This window comes from Microcaecilia unicolor, chromosome 11 (genome assembly GCF_901765095.1).
Source record: "Microcaecilia unicolor chromosome 11, aMicUni1.1, whole genome shotgun sequence".
Taxonomy (NCBI): Eukaryota; Metazoa; Chordata; class Amphibia; order Gymnophiona; family Siphonopidae; genus Microcaecilia; species Microcaecilia unicolor.
This window is the reverse complement of record NC_044041.1, coordinates 89851346-89874419: the sequence shown is the minus strand read 5'-3', so window position 1 is coordinate 89874419 and position 23074 is coordinate 89851346. Positions and strand designations below refer to the sequence as shown.

Genomic DNA, 23074 nt, shown 5'->3' with positions numbered 1-23074 from the left:
TTATTACTGTCGTATTACGATGGAGGAAGGCAGATGGCAGGTAACTTCAGCTACTCATGAAGCGTAGCTCAGTGTCTCCTCTTTTAAAATTCTGACTAGCTTGGGCAGGAGGAATATGCATAAGTTACACTCATTTTAAAAAGGAAAAGTATGTGGAACCTTTGCCTTTGAAAATTACCCCACAGGAAATGCATTTAGGCATGTGCTCTGAATATTCACCATGTTATTGTGCACTCATGTTTTATATAATACATGCATATGTTCATACTCCACTCCTTAGGAATTCCTCTGACCATACCAGACATACTCAAGCTGTGCACACATAAGTTCAGGTACTTATGGCCTGGGGGTTTTAGAAGAGGCCATTTCTGTATGTAAAACACACGGATAGGCCTTTAAAAATTACTTCCTGGGTTGCCACCAGCCAGCTATATCATCTTATAAAAAGAAAGATTATGGAACACTGTTGGGGGAATTGTATATATGGCACTGAATGTTATACTTCAGCGTGAAAAAGCGTTCTAACAGATGCAAGGTGCTGAAACGGGGCAGAAAGAGCAGATCTGTGGGAAAACACATGCACCCTTATATAGAATAGTAAGTAAGTGCTTCCTTGCAGATCTGCAAAGGGGCATGGCCAAGGGAAGAACACAGGTGGATCAGGGGCGTTCCTATAAAATGTGTGCAGTGTTACAGAATACTGCAGATCCACGCCCAGCTTGCGTGCCGAGATTTACACCTGGTTGAGTTGGTGTAACTCCTCATGCCCAAACGTTCAGCGCAGATCCCGACACTACACGCTATTCTGTAAAGGGCACCGATCTCAGATTTCCCGTTATAGAATACCGTTCAGTTCCGATTTTCTTTTTTTTATGCTAAATTTTAAGCAGCATTTACTGAATCCAGCCCTGTGTCTTTAAATACAGCCAAGGAAACAACAAGGAAAATGGTTTGCAAGATCCAATATAGTGCGCAAGAAAAAAAAGCAGACTGTATAAAGTTGAAGGCTTTATTTATTACTTTTATTTATTTAGCATTGTTAGCCTCTGTCAATCTCTGTGTGCTGATTCTTCCTCTCTGTCTTCCCTGTCTTTGTGTGATTGGATATCGTTCCTGGTTTTTTGTGTGTTTTTTTTAATGGTGTACCTTTCCTTTTCAATTTTTTAATGTATTAGCCTGTACACTGCTCTGTTCTTCCTTGGCAGCTAGAGTGGTCTTGCAAATCACAATAAACTATAAACTTTGTTTTCATGTAATAAGACTGTCTCACCCGGGTCAGAGATACGTTTTTTACCAGTTTGGTGAGGTTTGAAATTTTTACACCTACTGGTATCCATTCGCCCTTGAAGCAGCCCCTTTGACGAAACATTGGCCATGTCGAGCTTATACTTATAAAACTTGGCAGCCAAAGTAGTGAATAAAGCCTTCAACTTTACTCAGTCTGCCTTCTAAATATAGCCAACCAGTCAAATTACTGGGTTTCACAATCCCATACTATGGTAACTAATCAACTATAAAGCCAAAGAAAGATATTGAGAGCTAGGCATCTTGGTCTAGAGACAGTCTGCACTAGACAAATTGATCTCCATCAATGACAGAGTGCAAGGCATCCTGTGGAAAAATACATTTCAGATCTCAAGGAATAGAGAAGAAGAGGAAAATGTGTCCAACCTTACCACACAAACATTAGTGAGAGCTGATAAGCTTCTAATTTATAAGTTATACAATGGACAGAATCATTGTATTGAAGTGTGAAATTACACATTGTGAATGCGACGGCATAGATATCACAACATGCTCTCAGAACCGGTGATCTCAGAGATGTCATTTTTCGTAGGCTGTGAATGCTGAAGACTTTTGTCTATCTGCTCTTTGCTGGATCTTTCAGTTGCATGAATGGTATTACATGTAGATCAGCTTTTAAAGGAGGCCACATATCATGCTTGGATTTAAAAGGACATCTTTGCTTCCCTCCGCCCCATTACCAGGATCCAGGGGCTTCTTTTAAGGAACACAAATAATCCACCACAGAAATAAGTGCCTTAATGTACGTAATTTTAATGGTATGTGTCAATAAAGCAGTTCTAATGTAATAATGGCTGCTTAGAACTTTAGGAAATGTGTTAAGAATTGTGTAAGATTCAAGACAGATGGGGACTTAGGTATTGCCATATTTCAGAGGCCACAGGACTTTCTCCAGGTCTTGATTCACCCAAAGGAATCTCCCAGGCATTACCCAAAGTTTTTTGGACCTTGAACTTTTAATTATATCCAAATATCTTGCTCTAGGTCAAGAAGTTCTGAAAATGTCTGCTGTCGCTGGATTCAAGGTTTACCACTCTTTGCAAATGCAGTTCTGTGAGTCTCACCCAAGATCAGAATTCTGAGTGAATCAAGGCAGAAAGGTCCTAGTCTCGCCAGAGCACAACTGCTAATAGCTACCTGCCTTGATGATTGGTGATGTCATGAACAATGAGCCAAGCGTACAAAATTAGCCAAAAAATGACCGCATTGGAAGAACGCTGAAGCATGCCTGATAACATCTGAATAGCTATTAAGAAAGAAAGGTGGTAGGCCAAAAGGAAGCTGTCTTAATCCACTATTGAAATGCACCCATAGAAAAGAAACTGTAGGAAGAAGCTGGTGGAAAACAAGCAACAATTTTTGGTGAAAATAAATATGGCGTCTTCCCTCCTAAACTGGAAGAATTGGCAACTGGTAAAACTTCATTATTTCAAGCTGACCATACCTCCTTCAAGGACTGCATTTGGATGTGAACCTTCTGAACTTCTTTGGTCTGTCATGAGCAGATGATCAAAAGCCCCATGCTGTTCAAAACAGCTCTCTTAACAATAGCACTGGAACAGCGCAGGGCTTTACCGCCCCTATGATCAGAGATAATAGCATGCAAATTTAAGCACGCTATTATCTCTGATCATAGGGTAAAAGTGCGAGAGGAATCCTCATGCACTTGTTTGACAGGTCCAGGTTCCCAAAAGCCCAGACCTGTCAAACATAGGGGCTTGAGGTCTGTGAAACCATCAGACCCCCCTGCAATGCAAGGCCCTGGTGGCCTAGTGCCCCCCTTGAACCCCCACCTCAAACCAGTGACACGAGGGGGCTAGAGGTTCAGCGGACCTCCAGTTCCCCCACCCCACCCTGTCACAACTTCACGGGGTTGTCCAGCCCCCCTCACCCACCCTCACACTGCAAAATAAAAGCCCTGGTAGCCCAGTGGGCCGCAAACACAAGCCCCCTAAATCTGGTGGTCTAGCGGCCCCCTTCCCCTCTCCCATGTACCTGAATGGTGGAGGAGGGAGTAGTACACTCCCTTCTCTTCCAGCACTGCCTTGAAAATGGCAGCTCCCATCTCTGCCCAGTGCATCCTGGGATGTGCTGGGAGGGGCTTCGCCATCGCTGATCATTGGAGAGGCATAATAAAATACCTGTTTGGCATGCATTTCCATTCTAGTTGTGGTCAGAGCCTCTGAGCGTGTTGTTTCATCCACTTGGAGCTCTGATCATGGGGCGGTAGCAAACGTGGGCACTAGTATGGTGCTAATAGCCTCTAGCGCCCGTGTTTGCTTCTGATCATCTGCCCATCAGTGACTTTCACGTGCAGATATTGTCACTGAGACCCAGATGAAGTGTTCTGGATGATGCATTCTACTTCTACTTATTTCAGTAGCGCTCCTATGTGTACGCATCGCTGTAGACAACGATGTAAAAGACAGTCCCTACTCAAAAGTGTGACCTATGTTGAACCTGAAGTCTCAGATCTCTGTTTCAGATTGAAGAGATAGGTTTCTATCCAGTGACGATCCCAGGTCGGCTGCCACCCGAGGCGGATCACCGATGCGCGCGCACCCCCTCCCCAGGTCAGCACGACACCCCACCCCCCCCCCCCCGGGAGCAGCGGCGACGAACTCAGGGGTGGGGCACGGAGGTGGAGGATGGCGGGAGGCGGAGCATTGCCGACAGAAGAAGAGAGAGACAGGAAGGGAGGGGGGCCCAGCAACTGCAAAAGTTTGATTTTTAACAGCTTTTATTTCACAAACGGAGCAGCGGGGACCTCGGGTGGGGGGGGGGGGGCAAGGCAAGGCCGTCCATACAGGACGCTGCTGATGAGCGCCTTTGCCCCCTCCCGATCCTTTTTTAACGTTTGTGGAGACATGCAGGGGAAAGCGGGGAGCCACGTGTTTGTGTTGTTTTCTCTTTTTTTTTTTTGACGTTTCTGGCATGCGCAGAGCAGCCAGCATAACACTTGGCTGCTCTGCGCATGCTTTAGGAGCCGATTACCGACGGGGATTGATGCATGGTTCTGCACCGAACTTGTGCGACTTGTTTTTTTGGAGCATTGTTTATTTTAAATTCGGTAATGGCTTTTACGATTTTGCTTTTTTTACGTTTGGTTGATGCATCTTCTGGGCCTTAGTTTTTTCAGCATCAGGGCCTCTCATTCCTCAGGCTCAACAGCAGAAATGGTCATGCAGTGGAGTTGGCTTCTTTGTTGGGAGTTCGGACATAGCAAGGCAGTTTTCAGACTATTCATGTGGCTACATGGTCCTCCTATGCCTTTGTCTTTTTCACTTTTGAACATTTATGTATTTATTTATTTATTTATTTATGGTATTTTTACCCCACATTATCCCAAACAAATTTGGGTTCAATGTGGCTTACATCAAACTTTTAAAGCAAATTACAATAAGAGAAACATAACTAAAATACAAAACAATAATAGGTAGAAGCATCCAAACAGGAAGATGACTCATTTTGAAATAATAAATTAACTAAAAGAATAACAATTGCCAACAGATACGAGGAATTCACTAAGTAAGAATGGTTTCAGCAATTTACGAAATATCAAGTAGTCAGTAACATACCTGAGTGACTTTGGCAGGGAATTCCATTTCCTAGTAGCTTGGTATGTGAAGCTTACATTTTGAATAGATCTGTAGCAAAGATTTGTACAGCACAGAAAATGGAGAAGATAAACTCTCGACATCAGATGAGCATTACGTAAAGATAATTCTAACAAGATGCAGTATTCTAAGCTGTTTGAAGTTTTTTGATAAAGTAGACTTTTAGGCCTGACCAAACAGCATTACAGTAATTAAATTTGGATAACACTAAAGATTGAACTAAAGAGTGAAAATGCGAGTTAGAAAAGAAAGGCCTCAGTCTTTTCAATCTCCACAGAGAATTAAAGACTCTAGAAATCACCACAGAAACCTGAGGTTCAAATGATAGGTATTGGTTGATAGTTATTCCCAAGGTTTTCATGGTGGCAGAAAAAGGGTAGGACACATTATTATCAGTAGTGAAGTTTTTATTAGTCATTGAGTGGGCAGAATTGGTTAGGATTAGGAACTTGGTTTTATCCTTATTCAGTTTTAATTTAAAATTGGCAGCCCAAGATTTGATTACATCCAAGCTGGACTTAATTCTAGGCAAGATTTCATCTAAGTTTTCTTTAAATGGTATGTAAATAGTGATATGATCAGCATTAATAAAGGTATTAAAGTCATTTGATTCCAATTTACCTAGTGGGACCATCAATATATTAAATGGAATGGGAGAAAGGGGTAAACCCTGGGGCACTCCACCCACAGAGAGCCAGGGTGAAAAAATGTTACCAGATAACTTTACTTGATATTGTCTTGACTTTAAGAAACCATTGAACCATTGCAGGACTTCACCACAGATGCCAAACTGATCCATCAGACTCAGTAAAGTATTATGGTCATCCATGTCAAAAGCACTGGTCACATCAAATTGTAAAATCAAAATTTTCTTGCCCCGACTTAGGACCGTCCTGAAATTGGTTATCAAGGTGGTAAGAACTGTCTCTGGACAATATGCAGATCTAAACCCTGATTGAGAACTATGTAAGATATTATGAGTCAGAAGGTATTCCATGAGTTGACTGGACACCAGACCTTCCATCACCTTTACTAACAGTGGTATGGAGGCCAGCAGTCTGTAATTGGATACTTCAGTCATGCTAGACGTGGGGTTCTTAGGAATGGGCCTGAGAATTATTTTGCCTTTCTCTTTAGGGAATAAGCCTTGAGACAGCATAAAAGAAAGGTTAGACATAAGACAGCTAACTAACAGGTCAGGTGCTGACTTTAAGAAATAGGTAGGGCACACATCTAATTGCAAGTGCCAAAATGATATGCACACCTCCTTTTAACTGGGCACAGGACAAGTGTCATGACTGGCCAATTTACCCCTCCCCTCCTCTGTAAAGAGCTTTAAAAATGATCCTTAGTGACAAAAAGCTGTTAATGATCTTCTCTAGAGTCTAAACCACTGATAGTCACAATTTTCAAGTGGGGCAGGGCTGGGTGGGGGGATGGGGTTACTTACATAAGTACATAAGTAGTGCCATACTGGGAAAGACCAAAGGTCCATCTAGCCCAGCATCCTGTCACCGACAGTGGCCAATCCAGGTCAAGGGCACCTGGCACGCTCCCCAAGCGTAAAAACATTCCAGACAAGTTATACCTAAAAATGCGGAATTTTTCCAAGTCCATTTAATAGCGGTCTATGGACTTGTCCTTTAGGAATCTATCTAACCCCTTTTTAAACTCCGTCAAGCTAACCGCCCGTACCACGTTCTCCGGCAACGAATTCCAGAGTCTAATTACACGTTGGGTGAAGAAAAATTTTCTCCGATTCGTTTTAAATTTACCACACTGTAGCTTCAACTCATGCCCTCTAGTCCTAGTATTTTTGGATAGCGTGAACAGTCGCTTCACATCCACCCGATCCATTCCACTCATTATTTTATACACTTCTATCATATCTCCCCTCAGCCGTCTCTTCTCCAAGCTAAAAAGCCCTAGCCTTCTCAGCCTCTCTTCATAGGAAAGTCGTCCCATCCCCACTATCATTTTCGTCGCCCTTCGCTGTACCTTTTCCAATTCTACTATATCTTTTTTGAGATACGGAGACCAGTACTGAACATAATACTCCAGGTGCGGTCGCACCATGGAGCGATACAACGGCATTATAACATCCGCACACCTGGACTCCATACCCTTCCTAATAACACCCAACATTCTATTCGCTTTCCTAGCCACAGCAGCACACTGAGCAGAAGGTTTCAGCGTATCATCGACGACGACACCCAGATCCCTTTCTTGATCCGTAACTCCTAACGCGGAACCTTGCAAGACGTAGCTATAATTCGGGTTCCTCTTACCCACATGCATCACTTTGCACTTGTCAACATTGAACTTCATCTGCCACTTGCACGCCCAATCTCCCAGTCTCGCAAGGTCCTCCTGTAATCGTTCACATTCCTCCTGCGACTTGATGACCCTGAATAATTTTGTGTCATCGGCGAATTTAATTACCTCACTAGTTATTCCCATCTCTAGGTCATTTATAAATACATTAAAAAGCAACGGACCCAGCACAGACCCCTGCGGGACCCCACTAACTACCCTCCTCCACTGAGAATACTGGCCACGCAATCCTACTCTCTGCTTCCTATCTTTCAACCAGTTCTTAATCCATAATAATACCCTACCTCCGATTCCATGACTCTGCAATTTCTTCAGGAGTCTTTCGTGCGGCACTTTGTCAAACGCCTTCTGAAAATCCAGATATACAATATCAACCGGCTCCCCATTGTCCACATGTTTGCTTACCCCCTCAAAAAAATGCATTAGATTGGTGAGGCAAGACTTCCCTTCACTAAATCCGTGCTGACTTTGTCTCATCAGTCCATGTTTTTGTATATGCTCTGCAATTTTATTCTTAATAATAGCCTCCACCATCTTGCCCGGCACCGACGTCAGACTTTGGCAAACAAACCTCACAGTAAGAGCCAAGACTGTTGGGATGGGTCATCCCAGTGGTGTAGCCTGGAATTGTTTACAGGGGGTGATTCTCCCATGCCACCCCCGTCTCCCACACCGCCCCTTATTTCCCACGTTGCCCCTGTCTCCCGCACATCCCCCCCCCCCCCCCCACCGTACCTTAAAATCATCTCTGCTGCGGTCTTTGCCTGGACAGCGACATTCATAGGCTGGCTGCGGCCTGAACCAGGACTTCCTCTCTGATCTGTCCTGCCCTTCACAAAACAGGAAGTAGCATCAGAAGAAGGAGGACGGTTCAGAGAAGAAGTCCCAGTTCAGACCGCAGGCAACCTATGAGTGGTGACGCTGCTACCCGGACAAAGACTGCAGCAGAGATGATTGTAAGCTCTTTGAGCAGGGACTGTCTTTCTTCTATGTTTGTGCAGCGCTGCGTACGCCTTGCAACGCTATAGAAATGCTAAATAGTAGTAGTAGTAGTAATTTCAAGGTATGGGAGGGGGGCGGGGGCCAGGTCTGATGGAGGTTGTACACAACACACACAGCTTGTATAAATATTCCACTGGGTCATCCCATTTAATGACATGGTCAGCCCAGCTGTTCAGGCACAATCATATGTGTTGCACTTGATGTGGTGTGCTAATGAATAAATAACATTTTTTAGTAGGTGCGGACTAAATAAATTGTAGCACAAGTTCTACTGCATATGCCCCAATGAGAGTAATTGTATAACTGAGCGTCTCCATAAGAGAATGTAGGTGCCTGGCTTCGATTACAGAATACTAGCATAACTCAGTATCAGCGCATCTAACATCTAAGCACTTGTATTTTTGCCAGCCATAGAGCTAACAAAATCACGGGCACCTAAATGCAGCAGGGGCACATATAACTTACGGTATTCTGTAAGTTACATACACACCCCAGGATTCTGCACCAAAATCCAAGTGTATTCTGTAACAGCATGCATAACTTAATTGGCTTAACAAGCCAATCAGCATTGTTACAACACTTAACAAGCAATAATGAGTACTAATTGGCAATAATTAGAATTTACATACACAACTCCCTAAGTATATTCTGTAATGCACTGTGTCTAAATTCTAATGTGCGCAGGCAAAAAGGGGTGTGGTTATGGGCGGGGAAAAGGGTGTTCCAAAATTTCCATGCGTAATTACAGAATATGACCCAGTGTACCTAAATCTATGTCCTGGGATTTACACCATGTTTTTATTGGTGTAAATGGAGGCGTGTAGTTTAGGGCGCTAGGATATCCATTAAGCGTATTCTATATACCGCGCCTAAATATAGGTGCCCCTTATAGAATACACTTAGGCAGAAATGTTTTCCTTGCAGATTTTCTAGGCGCCATATATAGAATCTGGACCATAGGGAGTAGCTCATGCTCCACCCCTGCGTACTCGCCCTTGTAAATTACATGCTATGAAAGTTCAGCTGGTATTTTCAGAATAGCACTTCGGCATAAAACTCGCATTTACATGTACATATATGTCATTATTCTAAACATTCAAAATGCTGTGCAAAGGTACGTACCGCTGCAGCTGTTGCGGTTTGCAGCAGCTTGTGATTTGGTTGTGCCTGCCCTGCATTGTTTGCGGCTGGACCAGACAAGAAAAGGTGTGTTTTCTATTGCTGGGCCACCAATTTGTTTTGTAGACTGAAAACAAAGACTTGTATTTTGGCGTTGAAAGGCCATTTTGTTACGTTTGGCCTACTGTACCCCTGATGGACACAAATAATTGTTGCTGGGGGAGCATGGACTACATAGAACAGTACACCTCTGTCAATACTGGAGAATATTGCCTAGATGTGGTGTTGATTGAATATGTGATTGTTCTTGTTTACGTGATGTTATGTATGTTCTTTTGTCTGCAGTCTTGGATTAATCTAAATCTAAAATGCGTGCCTAGTTCATAGAATTACCTGTCACGTGTGCTTATTCTTCATTTCTTTACCTCTTTCCTTCTCCAAATCTTTAATGTTCTTTTCTTTTTGTTTTTTTTCTGTGAATCTTCCATTCTCTTAACGAAAAGTCTTCTCACTTCCAAATATCTTCCTCTCCTTTGGTTGCGCATTTTTTTTCATCTTTCCTCTCAAGTTGGTGGTGGTTCTTGCCAGTTTCTCAAAAGTTTCTTTTTTTTTCTTTCTTTCTTTTCTTGTGTTTTGCATTCTTGTCTGGGTCTGGATACACTTGTACTAAAGCAGAATTAGACTATAAAATGCTTCAATTTGGTGCTCAGGCTAGGTTGGGTGGGGAGGTAGGTTGTGCACTAGAGAATTTATTTGGCAATACATGAGGGGAATCACAGCTTCAGCTCCTGAGCAGATGGTCTGCATTCGCCATCCTTGCATTGCTCTTCATGGCAGTGTGATGAAATAGGTTTCTTTTTTAGCGGTGAGAGGGGTGGATGGGTGAGAGGGCAGAGCTGTTTGACAAATGTTCTATTTCAAATGCTCCTTAATGTTCAGATGTGGATAGCAGAGTCAGATGGCAATGCTCATAGTAACAGAATAAATGATGACAGATAAAGACCTGTTTGGTCCATCTAATCTGTCCAATGAGGTGCTTAGAGTTGTACTTGCAGCCAGGGGCATAGTCAGACCTCAAGCGGGGGGGGGGGGGGGGGGGAGTCCAAAGTGGGGGACACACATTTTGGTCTGCCTCCCCGTCCCTCCCCCACCACCGCCACATAATAGTACCTTGGCTGGTGGAGGTCCTCAAACCCCGCCAGTTGAAGCGTTTGTCCCGCGCTGGTCTCGCATTGCCTGCCCTGCTTTGTTTTCAGTTGCACTGTGCACGCTCAGTTTCACTAAAACGAGCATGCACGGCGAGACTGAGAAGAGCAGGGTAGGCAATGCAATGAGACCAGCGCGGGACAAATGCTTCAGCTCATGGGGGTTAGGGACCCCTGCTAGCCAAACCAGGGGCCCTAGAGCCAGTTTTTTAGGGGGGCCCAGGCCCCCATGCCCCCCAGTCGCATGGCTGTCTGCTGTGCTGGTCCCCTGCCCTGGAACAGGAAGTAACGTCAGAGGGAGCAGGGGACTGGCGGAGCTGACAGCTGCTCCATGCACCCCCTTGCTGCCTGCACCTTGGGCGGACTGCCCCCACTGCCCTGCCCTTAGTACGCTACTGATTAAAATAAATGGAGGCTAAGACCATGCTCTACTATTCGGACATTTGAAGTTAAGCTTGCGACCTCCCCGAGGATTTACATCATTTGGGTCCAAAGTAATTATGGTTGCTAAACAAGCAATTTTGGCAGACCTCTATCATATCTCCCCTCAGCTGCCTTTTCTCCAAGCTGAAGAGCCCTAGCCGCTTTAGCCTTTCCTCTTTCCTCATAGTCCCATCCCCTTTATCATTTTCGTCGCCCTTCTCTGCACCTTTTCTAATTCCACTATACCTTTTTTGAGATACGGCGACCAGAATTGAACACAATATTCGAGGTGCGGTCGCACCATGGAGCGATACAAAGGCATTATAACATCCTCATTTTTGTTTTCCATTCCTTTCCTAATAATACCTAACATTCTATTTGCTTTCTTAGCCACAGCAGCACACTGAGCAGAAGGTTTCAACGTATCATCAATGACGACACCTAGATCCCTTTCTTGGTCCGTGACTCCTAATGTGGAACCTTGGATGACGTACCTATAATTCGCTTTCCTCTTTCCCACATGCATTACTTTGCACTTGCTCACATTAAATGTCATCAGCCATTTAGACACCCAGTCTCCCAGTCTCGTAAGGTCCTCTTGTAATTTTTCACAATCCTCCTGCGATTTAACGACTTTGAATAACTTTGTGTCATTAGCAAATTTAATTACCTCACTAGTTACTCCCATCTCTAGGTCATTTATAAATATGTTAAAAAGCAGCGGGCCCAGCACAGACCCCTGGGGAACCCAACTAACTACCCTTCTCCATTGAGAATACTGACCATTTAATCCTACTCTCTGTTTTCTATCTTTTAACCAGTTTTTAATCCACAATAGAACACTACCTCCTATCCCATGACTCTCCAATTTCCTCTGCAGTCTTTCATGAGGTACTTTGTCAAACGCCTTCTGAAAATCCAGATACACAATATCAACCGGCTCACCTTTATCCACATGTTTGTTCACCCCTTCAAAGAAATGTAGTAGATTGGTGAGGCAAGATTTCCCTTCACTAAATCCATGTTGACTTTGTCTCATTAATCCATGCTTTTGAATATACTCTGTAATTTTGTTCTTAATAATAGTCTCTACCATTTTGCCCGGCACCGACGTCAGACTCACCGGTCTATAATTTCCTCTCCTCTGGAACCTTTTTTAAAAATCGGCGTTACATTGGCCACCCTCCAGTTTTCCGATACCACACTCGATTTTAAGGACAAATTACATATTTCTAACAATATCTCTGCAAGCTCATTTTTCAGTTCTATCAGTACTCTGGGATGAATACCATCCAGTCCAGGAGATTTGCTACTCTTCAGTTTGTAGAACTGCCCCATTACATCCTCCAGGTTTACAGAGAATTCATTAAATTTCTCTGAGTCGTCAGTTTCGAATACCATTTCCGGCACCGGTATCACTCCCAAATCTTCCTCGCTGAAGACCGAAGCAAAGAATTCATTTAATCTCTCCGCTACGGCTTTGTCTTCCCTGATTGCCCCTTTTACTCCTCAGTCATCTAGTGGTCCAACCGATTCTTTTGCCGGCTTCCTGCTTTTCATATACCTAAAAAATTTTTTACTATCAAGCTCATTTTCAAAGCACTTAGCCTCCCAAAGTTCCATAGAAACCTATGGAACTTAGCCTCCCAAAGTGCTTTGAAAATATGCCTCTATGTGTTTTTGCCTCCAACGCAATCTTTTTTTCGAAGTCCCTCTTAGCCTTCCTTATCAGCTCTTTGCATTTGACTTGACATTCCTTATGCCATTTCTTATTATTTTCAGTTGGTTCCTTCTTCCATTTTCTGAAGGATTTTCTTTTAGCTCTAATAGCTTCCTTCACCTCACTTTTTAACCATGCTGGCTGTCATTTGGTCTTCCGTCCTCCTTTTTTACTACGCGGAATATATTTGGCCTGGGCTTCCAAGATGGTGTTTTTGAACAGCATCCACGCCTGATGTACATTTTTGACCCTCGCAGTCCCTCCTCTAAGTTTTCTTTTCACTGTTCTTCTCATTTAATCATAGTCTCCTTTTTTAAAGTTAAACGCTAACGTATTTGATTTCTTATGTATACTTCAAAGCTAATATCAAATCCGATCATATTATGATCACTGTTATCAAGTGGCCCCAGCACCATTACCTCCCGCACCAGATCATGCGCTCCACTGAAGACTAGGTCTAGAATTTTTCCTTTTCGCCTCAGCTCCTGTACCAGCTGCTCCATAAAGCTGTCCTTGATTTCATCAAGGAATTTTACCTCCCTAGCGTGTCCCGATGTTACATTTACCCAGTCAATATCGGGGTAATTGAAATCATCCATTATTATTGTGTTGCCCAGTTTGTTTGCGTCCCTAATTTCCTTTAACATTTCTGCATCCGTCTGTTCATCCTGGCCAGGCGGACGGTAGTACACTCCTATCCCAATCCTTTTCCCCTTTACACATGGAATTTCAATCCACAGTGATTCCAAGACATGTTTTGTTTCCTGCAGAATTTTCAATCTATTTGATTCAAGGCTTTCATTAATATACAATGCTACCCCTCCACCAATTCGATCCACCCTATCACTACGATATAATTTGTACCCACTGGTTATCCTTCTTCCACCAGGTCTCAGAGATGCCTATTATATCTAATTTTTCATTTAGTGCAATATATTCTAACTCTCCCATCTTATTTCTTAGGCTCCTGGCATTCACATATACAGACATTTCAAACTATGTTTGTTGTTCCTATTTACATCATGCTCAGTACTTGACAGTATTAATTTGCAATCTTTTGTCTGATTTTTATTTTTATTCCACAATACTCCATTTTTAGCTGCATTAGTCACTTTACGCAGCTTAGTAAAGGGCTCCTTATTTATTTAAAATATTATAACCTGCAAAACTGGTCAAAAGCCATCAAAACTAGCTGAAAGCCTCTAGAAATAAAACAGACATTCCTAATATCACAGGGATTTGATTTGTTTACTTTATATCCCTGCTTATTTATTTATTTGGATTTTGCTCACACCTTTTTCACTAGTAGCTCAAGGTGAGTTACATTCAGGTACATTGGCTATTTCTCTGTCCCAGGAAGGCTCACAATGATCTAAGTTTGTACCCGAGGCAATGGAGGGTTAAGTGACTTGCTCGAGATCACAAAGAGCAGCAGTGGGATTTAAACCGGCCACCTCTGGATTGCAAGACTGGTGCTCTAACCACTAGGCCACTCCTCCGCTTAGCACAGCTATGGTATTAAAGTGGTTTACAATAATAATAACATATAAAATACAAGCTCATATTTATAAAATACAATTACAATAAAAATAAAACAAAGCCATCTGATGTTCTACTAACTAAGCCATCCTTACCCGGCCCATAATAAAGTTAACTGTTATACTACAAAGCTTTCATTCACTGTTACTAATGAATTTTAGTGGAGGTTCAGAAATGAATATTCCATGGGAAACTTTCCACCCCACATCTCTGGTTACCAAACACTATTAGTGAACTGAGCGGTGTTCAAAATGCACTTCCAGCGTCCCTGTGCAAGTCATGTGCACCCTTAGAGAGTCCCGTGCAACAGCTTGACCAACACAAAAATTGGTTGTATTGGCCAAACCCTCCAATCTAGCCAACAGCCATTGTTATCTGTTCCTTTGCTGTGCACCATTCCGTCTTGTACATTTCGGAAAGTGATGTTTAGCATAATGGCACCTTCCCTGCCCATAGATTTACGTTTGGAGATTTCTCATTCCTCATTTAGAGGACCTTTTACAAAGCAGTGGTAAACACAATGTGGGCTTACCGCGGCTAAAATGGAACTACCACCGGGCTACCACAGCATCCCGGCAGTAGTTCCCATCCCCTGCGGTCATCATATCCGGCGCTACAAACATTTTTTATGTTATGCTCTGTTACTCTCAGGTTAGCCCAGGAGCCCTTACCACCACCTCAGTGGGTGGCAACAAGGGCTCCCCCCCCCCCCCCCCCCCGAAATGGCTGCGCGGCCATTTCCTGAAAAAAGCAAAGACCTGCTTTTCACCTGCTACAGTAAAAGGGGGCCTTGGCACGCGTCGAAAGCACACGCTGATGCCAGCGCAGGCCCCCTTTTGCCGCAGATTTGTAAAAGGGGCCCTTAAGGCCTTACTCAAAACACATCTTTTTTGGTCAGCTTTCACCAATTAAACTTGTTTTCCCCTAATTGTGGGTCTGCAATAGCCTTTGGAGTCTTGTGAGATACAGCAGGTTTGCTTGTTTGTGGTGTGTTTGGTCTTGTTTTCTGCTTATTTTACTTTTGCTGTAAAATTTTAAGACATAATGAGGCATATTTTCAAAGCACTTAGCCTCCCAAAGTTCCATAGAAACCTATGGAACTTACAGGTTTATTTTCAAAGCACTTTGGGAGCCTAAGTTCCATAGGTTTCTATGGAACTTTGGGAGGCTAAGTGCTTTGAAAATATGCCTCTTAGCCTCCCAAAGTGCTTTGAAAATATGCCTCATCGTATTGTACTGTGTGTGCTAATGCATTTATCATATGTAAATCGCTTTGATAGTATCACCTTAGGTGATTCATCAAATAAACGTAACCTTGAACCTTGAAATGCACGCTGATGGGTGTATAGTACCCAGGGCTTTTTTTGAGGGGGTACTTGGGGTACTGCTAAAACTGACTCATGGTCCCCAAGTTATAGTAAAAAAGCTCAGGCTCTACACACCAATTCTGCCTTTTCATAGATTCTGTGACTGGTTGCAAGGGGCTGGCTATTGTGGGGTGGGTCCATCAGTGATCACCCCACCCCTGAAGGTTGGCCTGGCATTTGAGTACCGGCACCTTTTTTGCTAGAAAACACACACTGATAGTACCATATTAAGACTTCATGCAACTGTCTCCCTTCCACATTATTAGAGAAGAGGGGGTTTTTTCTTCTTTTTAAATAGCATTGGGTCAATATTCAAAGCGGTTTAAGCAGGTGGTAGAGCTCTTGCTTGGTTAAATCACGCTCAGTGGGCCGGCTGCTGATTCTCAGCGGCACTTAACTTGGCAGTGCCACTGAAGATCAGCTGTAGCCACAGAAGGGAGACCTGCTGAAGCTGGGGACCGGAAGTACACCCACACAGCTCAAGGAGTCCCAGGGAATTGCTGGATTTTGCTTTCCTAAGCCTTATATCTGCACAAAAGCTAAACAATACATACATTTCACAACACCAGCCTGTACCTCAGTAGAGGGGATCATGGGCTAGTAGCACAGTCTTGTGCTCAGAGTACAGAAATGCAGTTCCCCAGTGTGTATTTCACCTTTTCTGCCATTTACCATAAAACACTGAGCAAAACACTTGAGAGAAGCAATTGAACCTGGTCCCAGCTAAAGTGAATCCCCTTCTCCCCTATATAAAAGGTGCTTTTTATACTCTAAGGGGCCAATATTCAAAGTGATTTAAGTGGGCAGGAATCTCTCCTGCCCACTTAAATCGCTTTCTGCCGCCTAAGTGGGGATATTCAGCAGCACTCAACTGGAGAGTGCTGTTGAATATCCCCTCAGATCGCCCAACTAAAAAATGGGCAGGTCAGGGACTGCGCTAGGGAGGAGCCACAAGTTAGGTGGGTGCCATCAGTATTCAGTGCCGGCACTTGCATAGCTAAGCAGCTTAATTTAGATAAGGCCACTTAGCTGTGCAGGTTCCAGCTCTGAATATCGGGCCGGCACCCGCATAACTTTTTTTTTCCTTTAAGAAAATAAAAGCCCTGAGCCGCCTACTGTCCGTCCCCCCCCCCCCCCCCCGCAATGTTCCTTCTTTCCCTCCCCCCTCCACCCAGTCCACGTCATGACACCCCCCAGCTGTGCAGGTAAGCCCCCAGGCCTACCTATATCACTGGAGGTCCAGCATGGTTGTTGGGGGCAGGAGCACATTCCCCTTGCTCCTGCTCCTTGCAGTGCCAGTCTAAAATGGCTGCCATGATCTCTCATGGAAGTTTGCGGTACTTTGTGTAGTACAGTGAGCTTCCATGAGAGGTTGCAGCAGCCATTTTAGAAAGGTGCCGCAAGGGACAGGTGCGAGTGGGCTATGCTTCTGCCCCCAACAACTTTCCTGGACCACCGGGGGGGGGGGGGGGTATTGACGTGGGCTGAGGGGAGGGAGAAAGGAAAGAGGGGACACTGGTGGGGGGAAGGGGCTCGGGGGCTTTTTTTTTTTTAATACACAAAAAAAGTTATGCTGGCTCAGCCTGATATTCAGCCGGGACCACATGCAGCCCCGGCTTAATATCAGTTGGGCCCACATAAGTGCAGGCACCCAGCCCGCCAAAAATTATCCCCCAGTATTCAGTGCCAGAATCCGGACATGCCCCAGCATTGAATATCGGGGGGATACTTTAGCTGGTGACAATCAGCGTTTAAAAAAAATGCTGAGTGCCACTGGCTAAATATCAGGAAGTAAGTAAAAAAGCAAACAGTCTCTGGGCCAAATTCAGTAAATGATGCCCAAAGATAGGCACCGGTATGATATGCACTCTCCTGCACAGAGCACTCTTTATAGAATACTACCTTGGCGTACTTCACGCACCTAACTTCGGGCACAAGCACTTATGCCTGCCAAAAGCTGGTGTAAATGCTCTGATGGCAGTTGGGCGCACAAATTCAAGTATTCTATAGCATTGCACCTAAATTCTGGGAACATCCCTGACCCGCCCTTGTCACTCCATGGCCACACCCCCTTTTGAGTTGTGCGCTATGAAATTTAGGCGCGCACGTAATATAATAGGGTGTCGGGCAGATCTGCGCTTACCTCCTAATTACTGCAATTAAATGCTTGTTAACTCAATTGATCGTTAGCTCCTTATTGACTAATTAGTTTCTACGTGAATCTGGGATCTGTGCCCAAATTTGGACGACCAATGCAGAACCTGGGGGTCTGTGATTTGGGACTTCCCATGCACTGAAAATGTTCTTTTATGGCAAGTTGTGCACCTACTGAAAGCCTTAGAGAAGGCATCCGGGCACTAAATTCTTATGTATCCTTTTGGTTGGTCCCTGAAATGGCAGTTATATTCCTCCTTTCAGCAGCCTGTATTGTGTCAGAGGAGCAAGGGACAGACATGGATTTTTGGACTGATTTTGGCAAATTAGAACCAACGTCCCCCCCCCCCCCACCCCCTTTCCAGATCCTTTTAGTTTCATATGTCTAGAACCTGCAAGTTAATATGATTTTTAATTTGCAGTGAAGCTTGACAGTTATTCTTTCTGTATTTTCTCTTTTGTTTTGCCTTTTTTCCTCCCTGTGGTTTGAATATCCAGCTTCAGTTAGAGGCCCAGATTGCCTTTTTGAATGTTCCTGAGGTACTGACAAAGAGCAACAACTGTGCCAGGGCCAAGGTGCAGAGACCCAGCCAAGCAAAGAGGAGATAAGTTGTGTTTCAGTGTTAGTGGCCTCCTCCTGCGATTATGCATTTTTCAGCTTTGGGAGTGATGACAAGTGTCCTTTGGTCTTCGGCTTTGACTACCAGTTGCTTCCTTGGTTGCTTAGAGATTAAAGATAGCCTGGCTGTTACGCCGCCTGCCCGAACTGCGGTACCCTCTCAGCACGACAGCTCCCCATTGTGCCGCTGGAAACTCGTTTGGCACTGACATCCATCAGCCCGGCCGAGCGTGAGGCAGGGATGAAGGAGCAAGAAGTATGAGATTCATTATTAACCCACTATGTCAACTTGCTTTGTTTATATATATCTGTATCATTTGGCATAACTACTGCACTTGAAGAGGAAAAACTGTGCCTGGCATTTGCAAAAGCACTAGTAGTTGAATAGGGTATGTTCTTAGTCAGCAGTGGTGTATTTGTTTTCCAGTTCTGTTTTAAGGAGAAGGTTGTGCCTGGAAAAGTGTGTGTTGGGGACAGCAACCACTTGGTCTGACCCTTTCTGTAGACCTCAAATTGAAAGTGGGGGCACGGTTTGATCCAGGGCTTTTAACCCCTCACTCTCCATGTGGGATTTTATTTTTCCTTTGCTTCCGCTATGCGTTCATGCATATTGATCCGAAAAAAAGCTGTGAGGCTTGAACAGTTTCTTCCAAGCCTGGTCGAAAGAGCGGTAGCAAAATAAATTTACAGGTGTGCATCGGCATGCCTGATCCCTGGATGATAGTATCTGGGCTTCCTTGTGTGCTTCTCACCTTAAGATGAACTGAAACGATAAGACCAGAAAATCGCTGCCTTCTCAGTGGTATCAAGCAATTATCCATAAACGCTCCTTAACACTCCCCTTGTTCCGTTTCAGGGAAGTACTCATGTAGTGCAGTGCTAGTGCTGCTGCACAGTGAGGAACTTTCTGGTCTAGCAGCAGCAGCTCCAACGATGAGCGAGGTTGCTACTGCCGCCCCTGAACCAGAATGTCACTGATTTTCCTCCCAGTGGGCCAAATATACTAAGCCTCTTTCTAGTACATGCAACACTTTACAGACTCTTCCTTAAGTACATTGGGCCCACAGTGTTGTGACAGTGCAGTACAGCACCGATGCAGTGTCAGGACTGTGGTTCCTAGTCATATTAATTAGCAGCTTCAGTGAATCAAGGTGTATCTCTCCCCTATCCAAAATAGTATCAAACAACAACGCACCATTTACACACACCAGAAACCCGCTGGCTCTCGAACATGAGGACAGTGGAGCAGTCAAGATATTAAATTTTGAACTCAAATGTGGTGAGTTTGAGTTTATCACAGGTGAATGCAGCGATGGGCATACTGGTAGGCGAATGTGGAAAATGATCTTAAATTGTGAAAAAAGTTATATGAAATAATAGGGAGAAAAATTACATAGGGACTCCTTTACTTAGCTGCGGCAAAAAGTGACCTGTGGTAGTGTGATGGGCCACTTTTTGCCGCGTCCTGGAAAAATGGCCTTTTTTTAAGGGGCCAGAAAATGGACATGCGGCAAAATAAAAACCAGCGTGCGTTCATTTTCGGCCTGAGACCTTACCGCCACCCATTGACTTAGTGGTAAGGTCTCTCGCGCATCCACTGCTATTTACTGCTTGATAAGCACCACACGGTAGAAAACAGAAAATATTTTCTACTGAGTACGCCAAATTCAGAATTACCGCCTGGACCACATGGTAGCCGGGCAGTAATGCTGATTTGGCTGCACTGAACACGCATAGGCCCTTACACACCTTTGTAAAAGGACCCCTTAATGAAAAAAATATATATATTCTTACAGAAAACAAATTGCTCCAGTTTTTAAACTGCTAGTAAAGTCAAGCAGGCTTTAAAGACAAAGTAATTCTAATAATGTTATTGAAATTAAAAATACAAAAATAAATAAAAATTAGAGTAAGTAAAAATAATACAAATTGATAAAAATAAGATCAATATTACAGAAAACATATGGACATGTAAACTTGAAGAGAAACCCAGTGTTATTGTACACATTTGTTATGATGTTCTTGTTTTGTTGTTACTCCTGTTTATGCTGGTTCCAATCCCAAAATGGGACCTCCCGCGGCAGTCTTGTGAGGCTGCTGCAGGAAGTTCTGGCAGCCATATTGGCTGAGGAACTGGCGGGGCAAAAGTGATTGGGGATAACTCTTGCCCGTATAGGGCATTAGACCACCAGGAGTTTTAAAAGGTAGGCGTGGGGGATGCTGAGAGTAGATCACTAGGGCATTTAAAAGTAGGCCCAGTGAGGGCCTTTTGGGTGATGGGAAGGTGGAGGGGCTGTGGTGGAGGGGGAGGAGGAGTGGCAGTAGGTGGTCCAGGAAGAACTGCTCTCTGCTGGGGGGAGGGAGGAGGAGAGGAGCTGGTTTCGGTTTCAGTCAAAACCGAATGGCAAATTTCAGCTGCTGATTCAGTTTCGGTCGGCCTCTTATCGCCAAGTGATGTGTGCGGCCTATAGAATACTATCAGTTTTGTGCTTTGTTTGGTACACTTAGGCGCACCATCTTACACTAGGCATTGAGCTGCTGTAAGTAGGCATGCCTACATTTTGGCACGCCAACGCAGGTGTGTGCTAGTATTCTATAACATCTTAACTGTGCCTAAGTTCCATCATAGAATTGCTGCTAAGTTTACTCCATTGTGGCACCTACATCTTAGCCCCAAGTTATAGAATTGCCCCCTAACCCTCCCCCAAATTCCATAAATAGTGCTTTAAAATGTGCACACAATTTAATTGAATAATGAGCCAATTAGCATCGATAATTGGACCCTAACAATCAATTATCGGTTCCAGTTGGAATTAATTGAAATTTACGTGCGGCTCCAAAAAGAGGGCATGGCCATGGGAGGGTCATGGGTGGATCAAGAGTGTTCCCACAATTTATGCACACTGCTAGAGGATAATAGGGATCGGCACCTAATTTAGGCACAAGAATTTACACCAGGGTTCAGTTGGTGTAAATGCTGACACCTGAAAGTAGTCATGGTTCCCGGTGCTAAGCACTATTCTATAAACAGCGCCTAATTTGGAGTGCCATTTATAGAATAGTTCTAGGTGCTATTTGTTCTGCACCATTTATAGAATTTGGTCCTAAATGTTTAAAATAAATAAATATCCCTGACTCTGGTTTAGTTGGAAAAGGTGGGATACAAATGTAACAAATAAATAAATACATAAAACTAAAGAACATTAGAGGCACATGAGCATATGAATTAGCGCACACTGCTAGCACATGGCTGTGATAATCGTTATTTCACCAACATGTTCTATTTCGTGCAGTAACTGAAGACTGTGTTATGGGGCAGGAAATGAGTATGGACTGTACACTCCAAAGGATGCATCTATGGAATGAAAACAAAGATTATTGCTCAGGCTTTGAAGTAGATGAAGATTATAGATATATTTTCTACAACATTATACCGCTAAAAGGCTCCATCTATGCATTTGCATTGACATAGGGTGTGCCCTTTGTGGCTAGGCATCTTAAGGTAAGCACAGACCCGCATTCCTATAAACCTACAGTGACGCTTCCCTTAAAGGAGTACTTTTGGAGGTCAGAGTCCTGTGTTTCTTTGGAAAAGAACATTAATTGGAACTACAAATTCCTGCATGCAGTGGGGGCAAAACCAGGACTGGATCAGCCTGTTTGGCTGACATTAAGGGTAGGATGACAGCCTTAGTGAATAGTCTTTAAGGTTCACTGTTAACTCACAACAGCTGGCCTCATCATAGTTTTTTTTTTTTTCTGAAGTAAATTTATGGTCATATATGCTGTGAAATTCTACAGCTGAAGGGTTAAAAATTAAAGGGAGAGTGCGGGATGGCAGAAAAAATTCTGATCATTTGTTGAAAAAAATCTTACTGATGATTGTTTTTTTTTTGTTGTTGTTTTTTTACCAGTAGACCAAGAAATATCACCACAGACATTTCTTGCCACTAGCGCAAAATTAAAAAAAAAAAAAAAAAGTGCTCCCTTGAAGAAGGAAAAAAAGCAGTGTACCGTATGCATAAATGTTGCTTTTTTTTCCATGTTAGAATTAATGAGATTCTCCTGAAATGAGAAACAGTGCTTCAGAAAGGCAGCCTGCCTCACAGGTCAGCTGGCAGACTTAGGCCTCGTTGCTATGGCAACGCTGCCTTGCATATGCAAAATCACAGCACAGGGGGACAGGCAAAGACTCTAGGCCTGTCCTCCTCCGCCCCCCTTCACCCCTTGCCCTCTTACTCCCTGGGGTTTAGCAGGAATTCTATAGATCACTGGTACCCAAGCCTGTTCCTAGAGACACACCAAATCCTGTTGCATGCATTTGTGAGCTAGATTTGCATATATTAGAGATTAGGATTGCCATTTAAGAACATAAGAATAGCCATACTAGGTCAGACCAGTGGTCCCTGTAGCCTAGCCCAGCCCAACATCCTGTTTCCAACAGTGACCAATCCAGATCACACAAGTACCTGGCAGAATCCTGAAGAGTAGCAAGATTCCATGCTGATCCCAGGACAAGTAGAGGCTTTCCCCATATTTATCTCAATAGCTGACTGTGGACTTTTCCTCCAGGAACTTGTCCAACCGTTTTGTAAACCCAAATACACTAACTGCTGTTACAACATCCTCTGACATTGCTTCTCAAAGTTCAGCTATTTATTGAGCAAAAA

At 43.8% G+C, this 23074-nt stretch overlaps 1 protein-coding gene and 1 long non-coding RNA gene across 3 annotated transcripts in view; one reads left to right on the top strand and one right to left on the bottom strand.

Annotated features, from left to right (window-relative positions):
• The window catches only part of SSBP4 (single stranded DNA binding protein 4), a 547729-nt gene that overhangs the window by 289181 nt on the left and 235474 nt on the right, over positions 1-23074 (top strand). The gene's annotated exons all lie outside the window — the stretch shown is intronic.
• Positions 5589-23029, bottom strand: LOC115480209. The gene is made up of 3 exons (XR_003943795.1): positions 22921-23029; positions 21434-21438; positions 5589-5600 (listed from the first exon to the last, which is right to left on the bottom strand). It is a non-coding gene; the product is annotated as an uncharacterized LOC115480209 (long non-coding RNA).